The sequence below is a fragment of the Halichoerus grypus genome, chromosome 11 (assembly GCF_964656455.1).
Source record: "Halichoerus grypus chromosome 11, mHalGry1.hap1.1, whole genome shotgun sequence".
NCBI classification, from domain to species: domain Eukaryota; kingdom Metazoa; phylum Chordata; class Mammalia; order Carnivora; family Phocidae; genus Halichoerus; species Halichoerus grypus.
The window spans coordinates 20,365,152-20,387,888 of NC_135722.1; the positions used below are offsets into that span (position 1 = coordinate 20,365,152).

Below are 22,737 nucleotides of genomic sequence, written 5' to 3' on the forward strand. Positions count from 1 at the left end.
TTCTCCCTCTCACTCCCCCTACTTATGTCCCCTCTCTCGCTGTGTCTCTCTGTCAAATAAATAAATAAAATCTTTAAAAAAAATTATATTTGGTTATATGAAGTCATACCAGATTAGGGCAGGCCCTAAATCCAATGACTGGTGTCTTTATAAAGAGAGGGACCTTGAAAGATACAAAAAGACACACAATAGAGGGAAGAAGGCCTTGTGAAGATAGAGGCAGAAATTGCAGTTATGCTGCCACAAGCCAAGGAACACCCGAGAATCACCAAAAGCTAGAAGAGGCAAAGAAAGATTCTCCCATAGGGCTTCAGAGAGAGCAGGGCCTGCCCACATCATTTTTTTGTTGTTAAAATTTGAAATTCAGAAAAATAGTGCATATATTTGAGTCATACTTAACAATTATTCATTTTTTTCATTCTTTTTTCCTCTATTTATTTTATTTTATTATGTTATGTTAATCACCATACATTACGTCATTAGTTTTTGATGTAGTGTTCCATGATTCATTGTTTGTGTATAACACCCAGTGCTCCATTCAATACATGTCCTCTTTAATACCCATCACCAGGCTAACCCATCACCCTGCCCCCCTCCCCTCTAGAACCCTCAGTTTGTTTCTCAGAGTACATAGTCTCTCATGGTTCATCTCCCCCTCCGATTTCCCCCCCTTCATTCTTCCCTTCCTGCTATCTTCTTCTTCTTCTTTTTTTTAACATATAATGTATTATTTGTTTCAGAGGTACAGATCTGTGATTTAACAGTCTTGCACAATTCACAGCGCTCACCATAGCACATATCCTCCCCAATGTCTATCACCCAGCCACCCCATCTCTCCCACCCCACCCCCCACTCCAGCAACCCTCAGTTTGTTTCCTGAGATTAAGAATTCCTCATATCAGTGAGATCATATGATACATGTCTTTCTCTGTTTGACTTATTTCACTCAGCATAATACCCTGCAGTTCCATCCACGCCGTTGCAAATGGCAAGATTTCATTCCTTTTGATGGCTGCATAATATTCCAGTGTGTGTGTGTGTGTGTGTGTGTGTGTGTGTGTGTGTATACCACATCTTCTTTATCTGAAATTTAATTTTAATTTTTCCAGCTTTTTTGAAATATAATTGACATATTGTGTAAGTTTAAGACATATAGTGTGATGATTTGATTCACATATATATGGCAAAATGATGGCCAAAATAAGGTTAATTAACACATCTGTCACCTCACATAATTATAATCTTTTTGTGTGGGGTGAGAACATTTAAGATGGGCTCTTTTAGCAACTTTCAAGTATATAATACAACTTTCAAGTATATAAAACTACAGTCACCATGCTCTACATTAGATCCTCAAAACTTATTTATCTTATAACTGGAAATTTGTACTCTTTGACCGGTATCTCCCATTTTCCCCACACTCCCAGCCCCTGTGAACTTCCATGCTACTCCGCTTCTATGAGTTTTGATTTTTTTTTTTTTTTCGATTCCCCATAGAAATCAGATCATACAGTATTTGTCATTCTCTGCCTGACTTACTTCATTTAGCCTAATGCTGTCAAGGCCCATCCATGTTTTTGCAAAAGCAGGTTGTTGTTTTTTTTTTTTTTCTTTCTCAATACTATTCCATTGTGTGTATGTGTGTGTGTGTGTGTGTATCTCACATTTTCTTTGTTCAATTCATCCATTAAAGGACACTTAGGTTGTTTCAATGTCTTGCCTGTTGTGAATCATGCTACAAAATATAATGAACGTGGGGATACAGATATCTTTTTGAGATCCTGATTTAATTTCCGTCCTATATGTACTCAGAAGTATGATTGATAAATTGTATGGTAATGCTATTCTTATTTTTTGAGGAAATTCCATACTGTTTTCCATAGTGGCTGCACCATAACCATACATTCCTACAATAGGGCACAAAGGTTCTCTCTACTTCTCATCCTCCCCAGCACTTGTTGTCTCTTGCCCTTTTAATAATCGCCATTCTAACAGGTGTGAGATGCTATCTTACCATTCTGATTTGATTTTGATTTGCATTTTCCTGATGATTAGTGATGTTAAGTATCTTTTCATGTATCTGTTGGCTATTTGTATGTCTTCTTTGGAAAAATGTCTATTCAGTTTTTCTTTGCCAATTTTTTAACTGGATTATTTGTTTTTTCCTCTTGAGTTGTATGAGTACTTTATATATTTTAGATATTAACCCCTTATCTGATAAATGGTTTGCAAATGTTTTCTCCCATTTAATATGTTTCATCTTCATTCTGTCGATTGTTTCTTTTGCTGTACAGAAACTTTTTAGTTTGATTAGTCCTACTTGTTTGCTTTGGTTTTGTTGCTTTTGCTTTTGGTTTCATATCCAAAAATTTATTGCCAAGACCAACATGAAGGAAATTTTTCCCCTCTGTGTTCTTCTGGAATTTTATGGTTTCAGTTATTGGACTTAAACCTTTAAGTCATTTCAAGTTAATCTTGTAAGATAGGGGTTTGGTTTTACTCTTTTGCTTGTGAATATCCCTTTTTCCCAACACTATTTATTGAAAAGTCTATCTTTTTCCTATTGAACATTCATGGCTGCCTTGTCAAGTAGTAGTTGACCAGATATGCACAGGTTTATTCTGGGCTCTCTATTCTCTTGCAATGGTCTATGTATCCATTTTTATGCCAGTACCATGTTGTTTTAATTAGTATAGTTTTGAAGTACAGTTTGAAATTAGGAAGTGGGATGCCTCCTGCTTTGTTCTTCTTTCTCAAGATTGCTTTGGCTATTTGGGATCTTTTGTGGTTCCATACTAATTTTAAGATTTTTAAAAAATTTTTGTGAAAAGGGGGCACCTGGGTGGCTCAGTTGTTTAAGCATCCTACTTACCCTTGGTTTCGGCTCAAGTCATGATCTCATGGGTTGTGAGATTGAGCCCCACATCGGGCTCTGCACTCAGCAAGGAGTCTGCTTGAAGATTCTCTCCTTCTGCCCCTCCCCCTTCTCATTCTCTCTCTCTCTATCTCTCTAAAATAAATAAACACATCTTTAAAATAATAAAATAAAATTTTTGTGGAAAATGCCATTAAAATTTTGACAGGGATTGCACTGAATCTATGGATGGCTTTGCATCTAATATATGTCTAATATACTCGCATATATCTAGTATAGGCATTTTAACAATATTAATTCTGTTGATCATCAAATATATGATATCTTTCCATTTCTTTGTGTCTTCTCCAATTATTTTCATCAATGTCTTATAGTTTCCAGTGTACAAATCTTTCAACTCCTTGGTTAAATTTATTCTTAAGTATTTTATTATTTTTGATGCTATTGTAAATAGGATTATTTTCCTTATTTTTTTAGATACTTCACTGTTAGTATATAGAAATGTAACTGATTTTTGTATGTTGATTCTGTATCCTAAAACATTACTGAATTCATTTATTAATTCTAACAGCTTTTGGATGGAATCTTTAGGATTTTTTTTATGTATAAATTATGTCATCTGTGAAGAGACAATTTTACTTCTTTCTTTCCAATGTGGATAACTTTTTTTTTTTTATTTGCCTAATTGCTCTAAGACTTCTAGTACAATGTTGAATAGGAATGGTAAGACTGGGCACCCTTGTCTTGTTCCTGATTTTAGAGGAAAAGATCTAGCTTTTCACTGTTGAGTATGATGCTAGCTGTGGGTTTCTCATAAATGGTCTTTATTATGTTGAGACATGTTTCTTCTATACCCAATTGTTGAGAACTTTTATCATGAAAGTGTATCAGATTTTGTCCAATAGCTTTTCTTCCTCTATTGAGAAGATAATATGATTTTTATCTTTCATTTTACTAATGTGCTATAACATATGTATTGATTTATGTATATTGAACCACCCCTGCATCCCAGGGATAAATCTGACTTGATCATGGTGTATGATCCTTCTGATGTGCTGTTGAGTTTAGTTTGCTAGATCTCCAGGGGGTGCAAATGGAAGGTTCTTTTGCCTGGTCCCTGTACCAGCTGTCCAATTTGTAGGACTGCAGCTGGAAGGGGCCTGATGCCTAATATAAGGCCATTTCAGGACCTCTGGGGGTGCAGACAAGGATGTCTTCTTCAGGGTCCCTAGGCCAGCGAGAATGTTCATAGTCTGTGGCTGAGATGGGCTAGAGCACATTACAGCACTCTCTCAGAATCTACAGTCTGACCGAATTTGGTGGGCTTACTTCCAGGGACCTCCCAGGCTATGGCCAAGAGGGACTATGACTAGCTGTGAGCCACTTCAGGGTCCACAGCCAGGACCAAGGTCTGGACCCATCTGATGCGTGGGTGGGCATGACTCCCCTCAGGTCTCTTGACATATGGTGCTGGTGACAAACTCAAAGCCACATGGGTCTATATTTGAGTTATCAGGATTCCAGAACTATTTGTGTTTCTGTGGCCAGGGCTATGGTCAGTGACTCAGCTTCCTGGTTTCAAGCCTGACCAGCTCTCCTCAGTCTTGGACTTCACCAGAGTTTCATAGTCTCCTACCTGGATCCCAAGCTCCCATGAAGGCACTTTTGTGCACAGATACCAAATCTGCTGCTCACAGGGGGTAGGGAGGAGTCATGTGCAAGGGACATTTTATTTGTCAGGAAAGCTTCATCAGAATCCTGTTTCTCCAGCGTTAATTTATATGTTATGGCATTTGGGCCAACACTAGTAATCCGATCTTGAACTCTACCACATTAGCAACTGCAATTTGTATATATTCATAATGCAGCTGCCTCGTTTTCATTAAATTAATACCAAAATGGTATAGCTTGGTGGATTTGGAGAATAACACTCTACCAAGAAAGAGAGTCACTACACCAAGTGACTATGCAGCCTCTACTTGAATACTCAAATGACAATAAACTCACTACTTTTAAAGGCAGTCTCTTCTACCCCTGGATAGTTTTGTTGTTTAGACACTCTTCATGTTAAGCTGAAATTGCCTTTCCTGTCATTACCACGTGTGGTTCTTATGCTATGCCTTGAGGCACACGAAACCCTTGTAATTGCACTTTCCCGGAAAGACCCAGCCACCCTGATTCCTGGCCACTGTCCTCCAAGTCTGTTTGCTTTCTGCAGACTCCACACCCTCCTCTCCTTTGAGCATGACTCACGTGTCGTGGTTTCAGTTCACCCCCCTGCTTCAGTGGCTCCTCTCATCTTGTTTACATTATCCATGTGCCCTGGCATTTCAGCTCCACGTCGTTTTGCTGCTGGTCTACACAGCACTGGCTTCTGTTCTCCCGTGACATCGCTGCATGGCTAACTTGCCCAAGTAAAACAAGGTTTAATTAAATCTTAATGTTGCACCCGGCTCTTGTAGAACTGTTGTTTTCCGGTCCTTGTGCTATTAGCAGAATACATAATGAGAGCAGAGCGTATGAGTGTAGAATCAGTCCCACTTATAAAAAGTTGCATTTTGTCGCTCACTCGCAATTTCCTTTCACTAAGTTTACTTTTTGGCTTATCACAGAGGTCTCACATTTTCCTCGCAGACAAATATATGTGTATTTATGGCAGTGTTTGTTGTTTTTGAGTGATGAAATTGGCATAAAAAAAATCTTAAAATACATTAAGAAATCTAAATGGGAAGAAGCAGGATTAGTTCGAAAGTTTGAGGATCTCCCTGTTCTTACCTGTTAACTCTTTTACACTCATGAATTGTCTAAATTAAAACTACTAATCTTCTGAACTCTACAGATGCTAAATAGCTCATAAATTATTCTGGTTTTGAACTGCTATCATTTCTCCCCTAATTTTAATTTATGACATAAAAATCATCATTATGGTTATTACTCTCTGGAAAAAAAACTAAAAAGTGGTAACACCAAACAATCCCTGACATGACTAATTTTTCCAATCTGGTCATAAATCCTTAGGAAATGTCCTGTATCTCAATTATTAAATGTTGATCCAATAAGAGTTATTTCAACAGTTAACTATTTTTGCCTGCCTTAGAGAAGTACAAGAGAAAATATGATTACATGGTTTGATATATGCATGAAACTTATCAACAACTTTAGTTGTGTCCAACAGCTAAACAACATGAGGACTTTTTGTACTGTATCATTGAACTGATAATGATGTGAATATATTATTTCTGGAAATTCACCTCTCACTTTCTTAGCCTTTTTACTTCAGGTGATAGCAATGATTTGCTCTGTTTATTTTGTGATTTAAAAAAACCAAAGAGCTTAGAAAACTTTCTGGACACCAGACTCCTGATTCCCATGTTAAATAAGAATAGTTTAAAGCAGCTACATAGTATGAACCCCCCTTTAGGTAAAAATACCACAGCACAGAATGTTGAGAGGTCTCTTTTCAAAGCTACCAACCCATGGGAAACTAAAATCTCATGTTTGGGTATAAATGCCCTCACTTTAGTTTCTCCTAGGCAAACTAAATTCTTTAAAAATATATGTGAAAATATTTCAATCTGAGTCATCTACAAACCTATGTGCCTATATTATGTGTCAGTTAACATGTGTAAAGATTATGATTATTTATATATAATGACTGGTACCATTCTTTAAAAAAAAAAGTCTCAAGTACCAATTAAAAACTGGAAGTATAAAATGAAAATAAAATCTGATATTCTAAAGGATGTAAAGTTTTCATAGATCAAAGATAAAAGCAATCTATTTTATTATTTGTTTATTCCTTAATTTTTGCAATAGTCCCAGAGTAAATATAGACTGCAGTGAAGTCAATTTTCTGAATTGAACTTGGGATATTTTTTATTAGTGTTTAGTAGACTAAATATCTAGGAGATGTACAGGCAAAAGAAGGGTTATTTAAGACTCATCTCTAATATCTAGCCCAGTGCATGGCTAATTTCTAGAAAATATTTATCAAGTGAATTGCTGACAGACAGGTGCATTGATTGACTAAATCAATGACTATGAAAACATTCATACACTGAACTAAGAGTCAATAATTATTGTAAAGCTCCATAGCTCTTGCTTAATATTATCTTCTTAATGATGGCAAAGATGGAAGCCCTCTTCTTGGTCATTCATTTTCTACAAGAAACAGCAAGATTCAACACATTTGAAATAAATCTGAAACCCTGAGACTTCCCATTTGGGTCTTCCTATTTATGCATAGAAAACTGGATTCATTATATGAACAAGGCACCTCACATGACTACAGAGCGCATGTGCCCTCCACAGGTAGTCTCTGGGAATCAGCAAATTTCTTCATAAATCCATGGGGAAATCGACAGACTTCCTCTGCCATTTCTTTTTTTTTTTTTTCCCTGTTAAAAAGAGATTTTTTTTTTGGTTTTTTGGATTTTGGTTTTTTTTGTTGTTGTTGTTTTGTTTTGTTTTTAATGATGTTTAATTAGCCAACACATAATACATCATTAGTTTTTGATGTAGTGTTCAACTATTCATTAGCCATTTCTTATAACATTGTAACATTTCTTCCTCTGCCATTGCTAGAGGCACCCCTTAGCTGTAAGACTGAACCTCAGCCCTACAACTCAGTCCTTCTCCAGCAGCCACATTCAGCATTGAAGATATTCCAACACTTGCCCCAAAGCTAGGAGTCTTACCGTGTTACATTTTTCACTTCCAATCCATGAGCAAATCTTGATGGGATTTCTTACAAAATATATCTCAAAGTCCTTCCACATTTTTCATATCCATTTCTATCACTGGGTGTGAGCCTTTATCACTCTTGCCTGGATTTCTGCAATATTCTTCAACTTTTCTCCCTGCACTCAACCCTTACAATCCATTTTCTACAAGTTGGTTTATATTATCTTTTAACAATGCAAAGCAGATCGGTAGCACTCTCCTTTTTTTTTTTTTTAAGATTTTATTTATTTGACAGAGAGAGACACAGCGAGAGAGGGAACACAAGAGTGGGGAGTGGGAGAGGGAGAAGCAGGCTTCCCGCAGAGCAGGGAGCCTGATACGGGGATCGATTCCAGGACCCTGGGATTATGACCTGAGCCAAAGGCAGACGCTTAACGACTGAGCCACCCAGGTGCCCCGGCACTCTCTTCTTATATCTTAGAGGACTCCTATTACACTGAGAATTAAATCCAAAAATGTTATCAGGAGCTACAAGTCCCTGCATTCTTTGTTTCTTGCCTACCTCTCCAATACCAATATCTCACGGTATCTTTCTTATCACACACAACATTTTTTGGTAGATAGGCAAAGATAGGCAAAGAAGCCTGAGTTAGGTGAAGGTTAGCTATACCCTCAGCAAATAGGTAAGAGGAAAACAAAGTCACTGATCGAATTTTGCCAAACACACAGATATTTATTAGACATGCATGCTTGTATTAGTGAGTGAGCACAAAATAGTTTCAACAACAACCAGTTGAAAATGCAACAAAGTTACCTCTCTTTGTTCTTTCAGGTGTTCGTATGTCATCAGCAGAGAGCATTCCAGAGGCAGAATTAGTATACCTTTAAAGTAGGATCAGTCAATGAAATGTTATTTTAACTCATGCCTAGACAGAAAACCATTTATTGATCAAGCCTGAGGTATCTTTCCTAACATAAGGATATAAGCTTCATCACCCACTAGATTCTTAAACTGTGTTAAAATAAATGTGAGGAGTATCTCAGAAATACATAGGTCAATTCCACATATCATAAATACCTTTAATTTTACCAATAAAGGCCCATTTATATTACTCATAATGCCAAGTATCAAGATATTTATTTGCCAACAAATACCAGTTTAGTAGTTTCTAATATCAGATCACCTGGTGTTGATCAACAGATGGACTAAAGTCTTGGTAGCTATCTCTGGAATGTGACTTTTCTTACATAATTCTAGCAGATGACCTCTGGATTATGGGTTCTTGATTGAGACAAGGGATCCCCTCTTCCTGGAGTCAAAGCCTAAGAAGCTGGAACTTACGTAATATCACTCTATCTACCCTGACGTAGTCTCAGTAAGCTGAAGACATTTTAACGTTATTTCAGGCATTTTGCACCTGTTGATGGCTCTATCTAGAAAATTATGTAAACACCCTTCCTAAAGCTCTTCACATGGTAAGCTCCTTCTCATTCTTCAGGCTAAAGTTCAAACTTCACCCTTTGGAAGAGGGCTTCCCTTACCAAGCTATCCAAAAAATAATAATAGTGATCACAGAGTAATAATAGTAACCACAACTGTAATAATAGCTAATGATTTTGAGGACTTCTATGTGCCATGTGCTAGGCTACTTACTGTACATTTATTATTTCATTTAATCCTCACAACAATCCTATGAAGTGAAATATTTATCTTCACTATACAGATGATGAAATTGAGGCACAGGATCTTGCCAACATAACATAATGGGAAGTGGCAGAGCTGGGATTTGAATCTAGTGAGTCCCTGCCCAGAGTTCACCCTCTTTACAATTAAAGCAACACTGACTAACCTCATGCTAATTACTATCACAACATCCTGTTTAATTCTCAATAGTTTTTACCATAATCTCTAAATATTTTTTATTTACTTAATTGTTCTTTCTCATGTCTCACCAAAATGTGAATTTCTTTTTTTTTTTTAATTTTATTTATTTATTTGACAGAGAGAGACACAGCGAGAGAGGAAACACAAGCAGGGGGAGTGGGAGAGAGAGAAGCAGGCTTCCCATGGAGCAGGGAGCCCGATGCGGGGCTTGATCCCAGGACCCTGGGATCATGACCTGAGCTGAAGGCAGACGCTTAACGACTGAGCCACCCAGGCGCCCCTCAAAATGTGAATTTCTTGAGGGCAGGCACCATGCTGTCTTGTTTATCACTCCATCACAGGATCTAATACTTTTCCTGTTACCTAGTTGGTGCTCAATAAATGTATTTTTGCAAAAATTAATTAGGGTAGTAGAACACAGGTATAGCATTGCTAATTCTATCTCCTTCACTGACCCTTATCACTCAACTGTCAAAAGGAAAGCCACGAGGCCTGGAATTACTGATTCTCTGACATTCTCCAGCACCTAGGTCCCACATCTGGTATCACAAGAAGTCCATCAGGGGTTTACTAGGGCAAACTTTAACATCTGACAATGATATGGGGAAAGAACAGCTCACATTTCATCTATTCTCCGCAATGTTGCCAAAGTGATATTTCTTAAATCAGAATTCTAGGTAATACACTAAGACAAGAAAAAGAAAGAAAACTTTCTTTGCAGATGGCTTGATTATCTACTAGAAAGTCTGAAAGAATCAACCAAAAAACTCCTGGAACTAATATGTGATTATAGCAAGGTTGCAAGATAGAAGGCTAATACACAAAAGTCAGTATTTTTTCCCATATACCAGCAATGAACAAGTGGAATTTGTAATTAATGCCATGTTACTATTTATATTAGTACCACAAAAAATGAAATACTTAAGTATAAATTTAACAAAATATGTGTAAGCTCTATATAAAGAAAACTACAAAACTCTGATGAACGTTATCAAAGAAGAACTGAATAAAGAGACAGATATTCCATATTAATGAAAGGAAGACTCAATATTGTCAAGATGTCAGCTCTTCCCAATTTGATCTATAGAGTCAATTCAATTCCAATAAAACTTCCAGCAAATTTGGATAATGACAACTGATTCTAAAGCTTATGTGAAAAGGCAAAACAGCTGGAATTGCCAACACAATACTGAAGGAGAAAAAACAGAGTTGGAGAATGGACATTACTCAATTTCAGGACTTACTATAAAGCTATAGTAATCAAAACCATGTCATATTGCTGAAAGAATAAACAAGTAGATCATTGTGACAGAGTAGAGAACTGAGATATAGACCCACATCAATATGTCAAGTGATCTTTGACAAAGAAAAAAGGCAATACAATGGAGAAAAGATAGTATTTTCAATAAATGGTGCTGGAACAACTGGACATCCACATGCAAAAAAAAAAAAAAGAGAGAGAGAGAGAGAGAATCTAGATACATACCTCACACCCTTCACAAAAATTAGCTCCAAATGTATCATAGTCCTAAATATAAAATGCAAAACTATAAAACTCCCAGAAGATAACATGAGAAATCCTAGATGACAGTGGGTATGGTAACGACTTTTTAGACAAAGCACCAAAAGTATGATCCCTGAACAAAATAATCGATAAAGTGAACTTCATTAAAATTAAAAATTTCAGCTCTATGAGAATCACTGTTGAGACAATGAGAGGACAGGCCACAAACTGCAAAAAACACATCTGATAATGTGATAATATACATAAGATACATAATACACCAAGAACTCTCAAAATTCAACAGTAAGAAAACAGCCCCATTAAACATAAGCTAAGCATCTGAACAGATACCTCATCAAAGAAGATATACAGATGGCAAATAAACACATGAAAAGATGTTCCACATCATATGTCATCAGGGAAATACAAATTAAAATAACAAGAAGATACCACTACATACCTACTAGAATGGCCAAAATTGAAAATACTGGCAACACACGATGCTGGCGAGGATGTGGAACAGCAGAAACTCGCTTATTGCTAGTAGGAATGCAAAATGGTACAGCCATTTTGGGAGACAGTTTGGTGGTTTCTTACAAAACTAAATATCTTCTTATCATATGATCCAGCAGTTACACTCATTGGTATTTACCCAAAGGAGCTGTAAACTTGTGTCCACACAAAAACCTACACACACATGTTTACAAGTCTTATTCATAAGGGCCCAAACTTGAAAGCAACCACGATGCCCTTCAGTAAGTGAGTGGATAAATATATTGCGGTAAATCCAGAAAATGAAATATCATTCAGCACTAAAAAAAAATAAGCTATCAAGCCATAAAAAACATGGAAGAAACTTAAATGCATATATATATATATATTTAGTGAAAGAAGCCAATCTAAAAAGGTTATATACTCTATGATTCCAACTACATAACATTTTGGAAAAGGCAAAACTATGGAGACAGTAAAAAGACTAGTGGTTGCCGGGGTTAGGGGGAGGGAGGGATGGATAGGTCGAGTGCAGAAAATTTTTAGGGCAACACAACTACTCCATTTGAATCTGCAATGGTGTGGTCATTATACATTTGTCAAAACTCGTAGACTGTACAACCCCAAGAGTGAATTCTAATGTGAACTATGGACTTTGGGTGATAATGATGTGTCAGTGTAGGTTCATTAATTGTAACAAATGTACCACTGTGGTATGGGACGTCCATAGTGGGAGAGGTTTTGTATGTGTGGGAATAAGAGATATATTTCTCTTTACTTCCTGCTCAATTTTGCTGTGAATCTGAAAGTTCTCTGTACATAAGGATTATTAAAACAAACAAACAAAACTACATCAGAACTTCTGCATCTTCATCATTTTAAGGATGGTACCCAAACTCCTTAGCCTGGCACATGAGATCTCTCTAAACTTCTCCCTGCCTAATCATCTAACTATGCATGTTAACTTGTTACACCCAAACTCGTATGTGTCTGTGTACACACACACACACACACACACACACACACACATCCCTCTTATGCCACCTCTCACACTAATCGTTCAGAACTTCTTGTTTATTTAAGCAAAGGTGTTAGTCTCTTGTATAGGCTCTTGTCTCTGAATGGTGAGTTTTCTGCTCTTCTTAGATTGACTAATGCCTACTTGCCTTTCAAGCTTCATATCTTCAGAAGCTGTTCTTGATTCTCCTCCAGTCTTATTCAGGTGCCTCTGACGGCACCCAATATGTACCTTCTTTCATTATAGAACATGTGATATTATTCTATAATCATTTACATATGTGACTGTATCCTTCAATAGATGATGAGTTCCTTGAAGTAGAATGTGTGTTGTTTTAGCACAGTTCTGTGTCCATAGCAGGTGTTCTCAAAATATTTGTTGGGTAAGATTAATGGGGAACAAGGGGGGTGGGGCAGTAAGCTTCGATTCCAGACCATTCCCAGGCCTAACAATCATCTATGGCAAACTGCCCTTCAGGAAAGGTGTGTGCAGTTGCTGAAAGCATTTTCCATCTTTAGTGAATAGGGCCAACTTCATTCCCTGGTGATGTCAATATGGCATCTTTCACCAGCCTGAAAATCCTCTGGCACTAAAAACACACAAAGTCTGGAAGCTGTTTATGAGACTGAGAAGGTGAGTCAATAGACCCTGTTCCAAGTTGGCAAGAAGGGATATAGTCCTAAACATCTAAAGCTCCATAATTCACATTAAGCCTCTCATTAATTTAAATGTTAATGTAAATTTAAAACATGTCATATTGATTTGGAACTATTTTTGTATGAATATTGCATAACTGAGCTTTCTAACAGCGGAATCCAAATGGACATCCCTTCACATCCACTTTCGATTAAGAAAAAAAGTGAAGCTTTCTATTTTTCTCTCCCATTTTATTGTGTTAAATCATTTGTTTTAGTTACACGTTCTAGCTATGAGAAGCTATGAGAACTTCTGCCTTTGAGTGGAATTGATTTGGACAGTCCTGAGTAAAAAGATCAATTTCTGAATCTCTTCTTTCACAGTATTACACATATAATTTCAAATATGTACAGAGATTGGTGTCTTTCCCATGTCACTGATGAGAAACTAAAAGTCTCTATGACCACGCTGGTGATTTCATTCTATTTTGTTAGTTTTCAGCCAGAATCTCCTTTCATTGGGATTTATGTGTCCTTACTTAAAAGGAAAGTGCAATTTTCAAAGAATGTCTCATTATGCTAGGTTCACATAAAAGAAATTATGATGGTGATGATCATAATGATGATGCGGATGATAACTGGAAATTTTGTATATGCTTACTTACTCTGTGCTGGACCTTGATGCAAAGTCTTTTATGAAAATTTCTCACATCAGGGCACCTGGGTGGCTCAGTTGGTTGAGCGTCTGACTCTTGGTTTTGGCTCAGGTCAAGATCTCAGGGTTGTGAAATGGAGCCCTGCATCTGACTCCGTGCTCTGCGGGGAGTCTGGTCAAGATTCTCTCCTTCTCCCTCTGCTTCCTCCCCTGCTTGTGCTCTCTCTCTCTCTATCTCAAATAAATAAATAAATAATATTTTAAAACATCATTAAAAAAAAATTCTCACATAATCCCCAAAGCAGCACAGAGAGGGGGCTACTCTCATGACCCTGTTTTACAGATTAGGAAACTGTCCCATGGAAAAATTAAGCCTTTCCTGAAGTTCTACAAGTAGAAAGTGATGTTGCTTGCCCTAGGACTCACGTTGGTCTGACCCCATGTCTTTCTCACAACCACTAAGTTCTTTGGGTCTTAAACCACACAATGTGACTGACACATACAAGCCTTGAACAGTGAATTTCTGTTCTTAAGAGATGCATATGAACATACAATTGATGATTCGATTATACTATTGATAAGCTGGGTGGATGGGTGATATCTAGAAGCCTGCTTGCTAATTCATGAACACCTTGTATCTTAATTCTTTCAGCTAAGCACTGTGAAATTTGAACTAATTGGTTAGTGAAGCCTCTTCCAGCACCACATTCTATGAGTCTGTATAATATGATTCACTTTGGTCTGATCAACAAACCCTCTGGCTGGTTCTTCTCTTCACAGCCACCCACCACAATGCTTTTTTACACCCAATGCTTCTGCCCCTGCAGACAGCCCCACCTAGCTCAGTTCTCTGTACAAAGATGGGTACACAGTAAGCATCCTGCTATTGACACATTTCTTTGAAACATGCTAAATATCAGGCAGAAAACTCAGGCTAGAAGATGGAAAAAGCAGCATTTTGTTTTCCTGAACATAGAAATGAAATACAAACATCATAGTCCTGGAGAGAAATCAGACAAGGCTTTCTTATTATATCAAAATTATATTAACCAGTGCATTCAGAGGCTCACATAAATATAGGCCTGAGAGAACCTATTGAGATGGAATATTTACTGGTCTAGGTGAAGCTAACAAGCTTTATAGTGTCAGGATATATGGGATGGTAAGAAAGAGGATTGTTCTGGTCTCACACAGATGTGCTAACTCTGCCACCTCTTACTTCTTTCTGGGCAATTGACTCATGCCTCAGTTTCTTCACCTATAAAATAAGAATCATAATTCAAAATTTTCATAGGGTCATTATGAGGCTTATTCTGTAAAATAATGTAGATAGTTTATCCCAGTGTCAGAAATATGGTAGAGGTTTAGTGAGTCTCCATTATTCTAATAATAACAAAAAAAATCTCACATGTTAGTTTTTAAATTATCCTTGTAAGTAATTTCAGCTACTGCTCAATTCTCAGTTTTAGGAATTGTTTAGTTTTTGCAAGACAATGACATATGGAACACCAATTAGGTATGAATATTTCATCCAGAAACATTTTTCCCCCTTGGGAGATACCCAAGGGGGGCAGGGGGGATGGAGTCATGATATAATGCCAAATTATGTAAGCTAGTTTACAAGTTGCCCACAGTTTTTCCAGTTTCTTCAGAATTCCAGATTCTTCCCCTCAACATTAGGATAGCAGATAGGTAGGTAGGTAGGTAGATAGATAGATAGATAGATAGATAGATAGATAGATAGATGTAGATAGATAGTGAACCACTGGTCATCAGGTGCCAAAGTATAATGAATCCTGTGAGTCAAAAATCAGATTTTACTTAGCTCTATGAGATACACAATTGATTTTTTCAAATCGATAGGTGAACTTGAAATTAATTGACTGCAGTCACCTTAGTATCATTTAACTATAAGTAACTAATTGTCCAGCAGAGATTGAATCCAGTAATTAGGTAATTTATTAAAATTCAGCCTTTTTCTAAGCATGATAGTTTTGCTACTGCAAATTCTTCCTAACCATTCTACCTATATCAAACAACATCTTTTGAAGAAAAATTATCACAAAATTTGAAAGATGGAAGGGGCCTCAGGAGCAACTTTGTACAAAGCCTTTAAGTTTTTATGTGGAGAGATTAAGACCCAGTGAGGTTTGGACACTTGCCCAAATTGCCTGGTTAATTATGGCAGGGTTATTAATTGAATCCATTTCTGATTCTCAATCCAGTGTCTATATTTACTTACTTTCTTGTTGCTATATAAGACTGAGAAATCTGTAAATTACAGTGAATTTTTTATAGTTTTCTATGTCAATTTGGCTATTAGATTTGAAACAAAGTGATAATTATCTGTATAGTTTTGAACTCGTGACAGAAGGATGAGGTAAGAACAAGAAGTCCCTCAAATGTATGTTCAAAATGATATCTATAGATAAACATCTTTTCCAATGAAATACATATGGCACATCTCAATAATACAATGCAATGAACATTGACAAAAGAAAGACTAGCAAATCTAGGATGGATATACTAAAGCAACTATATATATATAGTTACATATATAGTTATATACATACATACACACATGTGTTATATGTATGCAGCTGTATATATATATATAATACATGTGTTATATACATATATATTATATATAGACCCATATATTCACATATATATATATATATATTTATGTTAGAAAGATAAATATTACATCAATTGATTCTATTGAGTGAGGTTGGCAGGCAAGAATGTCTACCCTAAATTTGTTCTCATTCATATAGTATGATTTAAAAATATGATATTTGTGTTGTCTTCCTCCAGGTGTAAAATAAACATCATCTGCTGAAATCCAGAACACTTCTTTAAATTCTTTGGGTTTTCTCAGGAAGATCAGGAACTGTTGGAGAAATTTTGATAAGGTAAGTTCCAAGCACTATAATCTGTTCTCTTGGAGTTTCCATTCTAGCTGCCCAAGTTCAGAATAAAGTGAGGTTTAATAAGTCAAAAGAATAGGCAAATGGAGAGGTAGATGCCACTTTTATTAATGATGCAGTTAGTATCTAAGGATGCTGTTTCAATGTATGACTAAAATAGGCTTCCTAACATTGAACCTCAGACTTAGATTCACCCATCCAGGCCCAGGGCAGCTGTAGGCTCCCCTGACATGGACATGGCAGCCTGACCATAAAATTTCCAGTGTGGAGTAGCCAGCTCAAATGCATCTGTGAGCAGCCTGCTGTAAAGATACAGGCGATGAGAATGGGTTAAACTATAACTGACAAAGTCTTGCTCCTGAGTTCACCAATCAAATAAACAACTCTAATGACCAAGGAGAGGAGAGAGTAAATGGAATAAAAAGAGGCCAGGAGAAATACTATGGTGGGATTTTCTTCAAATGAAAAAATTTAGAAATAGGGAATAAATATTCTTACTTCATACCACTGTATAGGAGTGGCCTGCAAAAAAAGAAGGGCCCGTTAGAGGTTGCACCAGGATTTTCTTAACCTAGTAGCACAGTAAGAGAATTTCTCCTGGGTGAGAGAGGCAACCACAGCACGATGATTTCTCCTGCTTTAAGGAGCTAGCCAGATTCAAGGCAGAATTGCTGCCAACTGTCTATTAGAAGTCATGTCTTTTCAGAATCTCAATGGGCATGCTGTCTGTATTGTCATAAAGCAGATGACTCTATGGTAGACCGCTGGCATTTATGATTTTAGCTAGTAAAGTAAAGCTCACTAGATAATTTTTAATTTTTTCAGGCATACTATTAAATTATTCTGTAAAGAAGGTGTGGAGGGAATAGTTTATCTAGGTAGTAAGTGAGCTTAGGTAGCTCCTCAGTGTACTTGTCTCAGTGGGAATGTGTAATTGTAATTTCATAAATCATCAATGTTACTTGGATTTATGTGTTGTGAAATGTGTTGGTAAAAATAAAACCAAGGAAAGGGAACTTATAGAAAGGATAGAAAAAGAATCATAAGCATGAATATAAGAGTAAAATGATATACCTGGTGCAGAACTATGAACAAAGCCAACCATCTGCAGACAGTCTTGGTAGCAGGAACCACTTAATATTTTCAACTGGTTGATGCCTCTAGAATGAAGGAATGCTTCGCTATTTCTTTTATATTTGTGTTTCTTCAGTTGGGATTCTAGATCATGCAAGAAAAAGTTCACTTTAATTTTGGTCATTTGATTTGGTCCAGTTTTGGTGATATCCCCTCCCCTTACCTATACTAGCTAAGGATTAGCAAAGGTAAAAACATAATGGATTAGGACAACTTTGTCTCCTATAATGGAAGGACAGTCATCGGGATTTACCATTACACCATGAATACATATCATGGGGAAGAATTAATCATCAAAAATGAGATAGGATATCATCATGAAGGAGGGGTTTTTATTTGATATTATTTAATACCACCTCCTAGTATAGATGGTATATCACCTTTTAACATGAGTAATCTACAAAAATGTATGGACTGCACTGACATTTAGAAAATTGATTATTAATGGGGTGCTGTGTGGCTCAGTATGTTGTGCATCCAACTCTTGGTTTTGGCTCTGGTTGTGGTCTTGAGGTCATGGATCAAGCTCAGAGCCGGTATCCATACTCAGTGGGAAGGCTGCTTGAGATTCTCTCTCTCCCTCTGCCCCTCCCTGCCCCTCTCTCTCTAAAATGAATGAATAAATCTTTTTTTAAAAAGGTGGTTATTACCAAAGGTCTCTTGGATATATCCTTAAAGAATGTCAAGGGACTACTAAATTTAACACTCAAAACTTATACTTCTGCAAGTTATTATGTGAGCTTGAAAGTAAGATCAAATCTATAAAAGTCCTGATCCTATCTTGTTTTCAGTTGGAAAGGAAGGGACTATCCCTTGTTACCAGACCACACCAGAGAGTGTGGACTTCTGGTATTTAAAAGAGGAGCCTGGTTTCTTGCATCCATCCCATTCAAGTGTGGAATGGGAGCCCTTTTGATTTAAAATCTTCTGCTAGCTACATTTAACCAACCAACCAACCAAACAGAAACAGTTCAGTGTTGTAATCTTGGTCAATGGGTATCTAAAACCATGCTTGAACTAATGAAACTGTAGAAGTGGAATGGGAAGGAAAATTTAGTCATTGAGAAAGTGATCTCAAGAAGGGACATGTAGATTGGCCCAAAGACATTTCTGTGCCTAAAGATTTGGAAGTCAGGAAGTATGACCACAAATGCATATATTAAGGAATTTGTTTGGCATATCCACTGTTGTCAGTGAGGTATGAAATGGATGGAAATGGGACAAGTATGTAATCTGCTTTCAGCCCTCGATTTTGGAGCCATGGCTTCCTTCTGCTGGGATGCCAGTCTAGATATCCAGCTATAATTAGATCCTGGGGAAAGTAAAACTTATTAAGTAAAGGGACTAGTCCCTCCAAACAAACAAACAAACGAAAATATCATGCTGAAAGAGAGAAGAGAAATAGTAAGAAAAATAGGAAGACTGGGACTTCCTGGGGAAGGGGGGCCAAACCTCAAAATCCTTCACAAAACAAAGACCTTTAAAGAGGGAAAAAGTGGTCCTAGGTTAATAGAGTTTCCTGTTCCAGAAAGAGGCAAATGCAAATATTAAAATCTTCAAGGAGATCAGAAAATATAACCACCCCTTTCATTAATGTGAGAGCTCTTCCCTTTCTGTTGTGTATAAACACTGGCATATAGATTTTTGTCCCACTTGGAATTTTTATCTTAATATGAACTAGCCCTATCAGCGCTTAAGTCTATATCTGACTTCTCCTCGCTAATAGAAAGACTGAGAATTATTGTCTCCTATAAGGTGGTTAAATGGACAGAGCAACAGATTTTAACAAGTAAAGTTTCAAATAGCCTTGTCGGGTCTGTGATTCATATACAAAAAGTACACATCTATGTGGTTAAGTTGCAGTGACTGCTCCTTTATAATTGAAATTTTTATTTAGGAACAAATAGAGTTCCACTTATTCCTGGAAACATATCTATAAATTAGATCCCCCAATGTCTAAAATGAGATACGTAATTTCAAGTGAAACAATATTATTGCCTCAATCTAAAGAGAACTAAGAGGAGTTATTACTATTATCACATCCATGGGAATTTTTTGATAAAAATATATAGCTTTTTCCAGTTTGGGTTGTCTCTGAAATGTGGCAGTATTGGTAGTGACTGCAATAGTTATTAGATCTGATTCATAGAATTCTTGGTAATAGAAAAAACATGCCCACATTCCCATGACTCAGGCCCTGGTTAAAAAATCTTTACACCGTAAATCTAATGTAGCCATACTCAGGGAATCTCAAGCCCTATGAGATGCCTTCTCCTTGGACTTTAAATTAAAAATAGAATTAAAACACCCAGTAGTGGCAAGAGTGTAGAGAAAGACCATTTTTATAAAATGCTATTGAGAGAGTAACTTGGTATAACCCTTGCAGAGACCAATATGGCATGTTATCAAAAGTCTTTAAAAATCAGGCTGCTCCTGACCTAACATTTCCTTTTCTAAGATTTATCTTAAAGAAATTAGTGGACAGGGGTGCCTGGGTAGTTCAGTCGGTTAAGTGTCTACCTTCGGCTCAGGTCATGATCTCAGGGTCCTGGGATCAAGCCCCATATCGGGCTCCCTGCTTAGTGGGGAGTCCACTTCTCCCTCACCCTCTACCTCTCCCCCAGCTTGTGTTCTCTCTCTCTCAAATAAATTAATAAAGTCTTAAAAAAAAAAGAAATTAGTGGACAAATGAATGAAGACATTGTATATGCACAATCATTGGAGCATTGTAAATATCATAAACAACCTATATATCTGACAACTAAGTACTTGTAATGATATAATAAAGCACCACACAATAATTAGTGATGATGCCATTGCTCTGAATGTATAGACATGGAAATATATTCACAGTACATTATTAAAAAATCTGATTATAGAAAATTATGTGTGATACCAGCGTTTATATATTATGCATTTATATGTGTAGAAAATATCTGAGTCATGAGATTATGGTTTATTCTCTTTATATACCCTATTTTTCTAAAGAAGTTATAAAGAGACATGTAAAACAAATTGAGAGAATAAAATAAATTGCAAACAATGGGAAAAGATTTTCAAAGGATAAGAAATGACACTTTCCCGCCATTAAAAGACATGTACACATACTATCTTTTTATAATCCATATTGTTTTCCCACCAGAAGGAGGCCTGAGCAGGAAGTGGATCTGTGGACCTACTGTGTTTTCCTGGGAATGGGGCTGAGCTATGACTCCTATTGTCCTGGTCTATAACAGTGATAATCTCTTACCTGTTGTTATAAGGGCTGTGACCTCTAGCAATATGCTAAAAAGCAAGGGGAAGAGGGCTCAAAACTAATATAAACTACACCAGTTGATCATTTACAAATAGGATGTAGATCATTGAGATAATTGGGACGAAGAGGCTATTGTCCCAATTATACGCCCAGGAAGCCCTTCCTCCATTACTTTCACCTGCCATTTTTTATCATGATGGTAACATAAGTAGACTGGGGTGAATAGACTCCTCCAGAGCAGACCCATTCAACACCTCTTCGAGGGATTCCCAACCTCCAGAATGTAAGATATGGTAAGAAGAATGTAAGATATAATTCCCAGGGTCAGGGATTAAAAAAAGACTTTGAAGATGGTTGAAAGGTGAAAGCAATAACACAATATACCTGCTGCTCAGAAACAAAGTAAAGCCGGGCGCCTGGGTGGCTCAGTTGGTTAAGCGACTGCCTTCGGCTCAGGTCATGATCCTGGAGTCCCTGGATCGAGTCCCGCATCGGGCTCCCTGCTCGGCAGGGAGTCTGCTTCTCCCTCTGACCCTCCCCCCTCTCATGTGCTTGCTCTCTCTCATTCTCTCTCTCTCAAATAAATAAATAAAAAATCTTTAAAAAAAAAAAAAAAGAAACAAAGTAAAGCCAAGATTACTACTCAAGGTGTTTGAGGCTCAGTGAAAGGAGGGCATGACTGGCAGAGGGACTACTGTGACAGACTCACAATTGTGTAAAGTGCAGAAGAAAATGTTCAGGGAGGGTACCAAGGCGTTGCTTTAGCCCTTGTATAACCAATGTCAAATCTCTGGAAGCAAGTAAATGCCCTTCAGGTTAAGTCCCCTCCTCTTTCATCCAAGTAGTTGACCCTACTCCTTCTCCTGGGATACTGGAACCACCACCACACTGAATTCATGGAACAGTTAGTATCCCTGAGGTGAAGAATGAGTCCTTTGTACCTAAGGCTAAGGCAGGAGCACCCCAGTAGCTGTAGGTTCCCTGGAAATTGTTTTCCTCTTAGCATTCTTGGATGTGTTGGTGCCATGAAAGGTTGGGCATCCCTCGAAGAGGTGTTGAATGGGTCTGCTCTGGAGGAGTCTATTTACCCCAGTCTACTTATGTTACCATTGTGATAAAAAAATGACAGGTGAAAATAATGGAGGAAGGACTTCCAGTGCATATAATTGGGACATAAGCCTCTTCGTCCCAATTATCTCAATGAATCTTCACAACACCCTCTCTACCTTCCTTCAAGGATAAAGAGAAGTTAAATAACTTGCTCAAGGCCATTCAAATAGAAAGGGAATGGGTATAGGATTAAAATCTAGGCCATATGATTCCAACTGTAATCATTGGCAGCCCTTCTGACCCTTGTGGAACACATTATAATGTTTATGTATGATGACTGTTGTTTAAAGTGACAGTAATCATTTGAAAAAACTGACATCAGATGTAACCAAGCAAGAGGTACAAAGGACTCGGAATTTTGATTTTTCTGATCTTCTTATAACAAAAGAGGACAGTTGGTGAATTAGAACCCCATTGTTCTTCCTTAGTTTTCTTTTTTCACACAGCCATGATAAATAGCAAGGTATGAATCAACTCCATAGCTTTAGAAGGGAAAGACCTCTGAAAGAATCTAGGGTTATATTGCAGTGTTGTACCCGAAGGGGGACAACCACACTCTT

At 37.2% G+C, this 22,737-nt stretch overlaps 1 protein-coding gene across 26 annotated transcripts in view; it reads left to right on the forward strand.

Moving 5' to 3' along the window:
• The window catches only part of LRRC4C (leucine rich repeat containing 4C), a 1,180,850-nt gene that overhangs the window by 981,868 nt on the left and 176,245 nt on the right, over positions 1-22,737 (forward strand). For all 26 annotated transcript variants that reach the window (XM_078058151.1, XM_078058147.1, XM_078058155.1 and 23 more), the window contains one exon: positions 16,565-16,662. The gene's annotated coding sequence lies outside the window, so the exon portion shown is untranslated. The remainder of the gene's footprint in view (positions 1-16,564; positions 16,663-22,737) is intronic.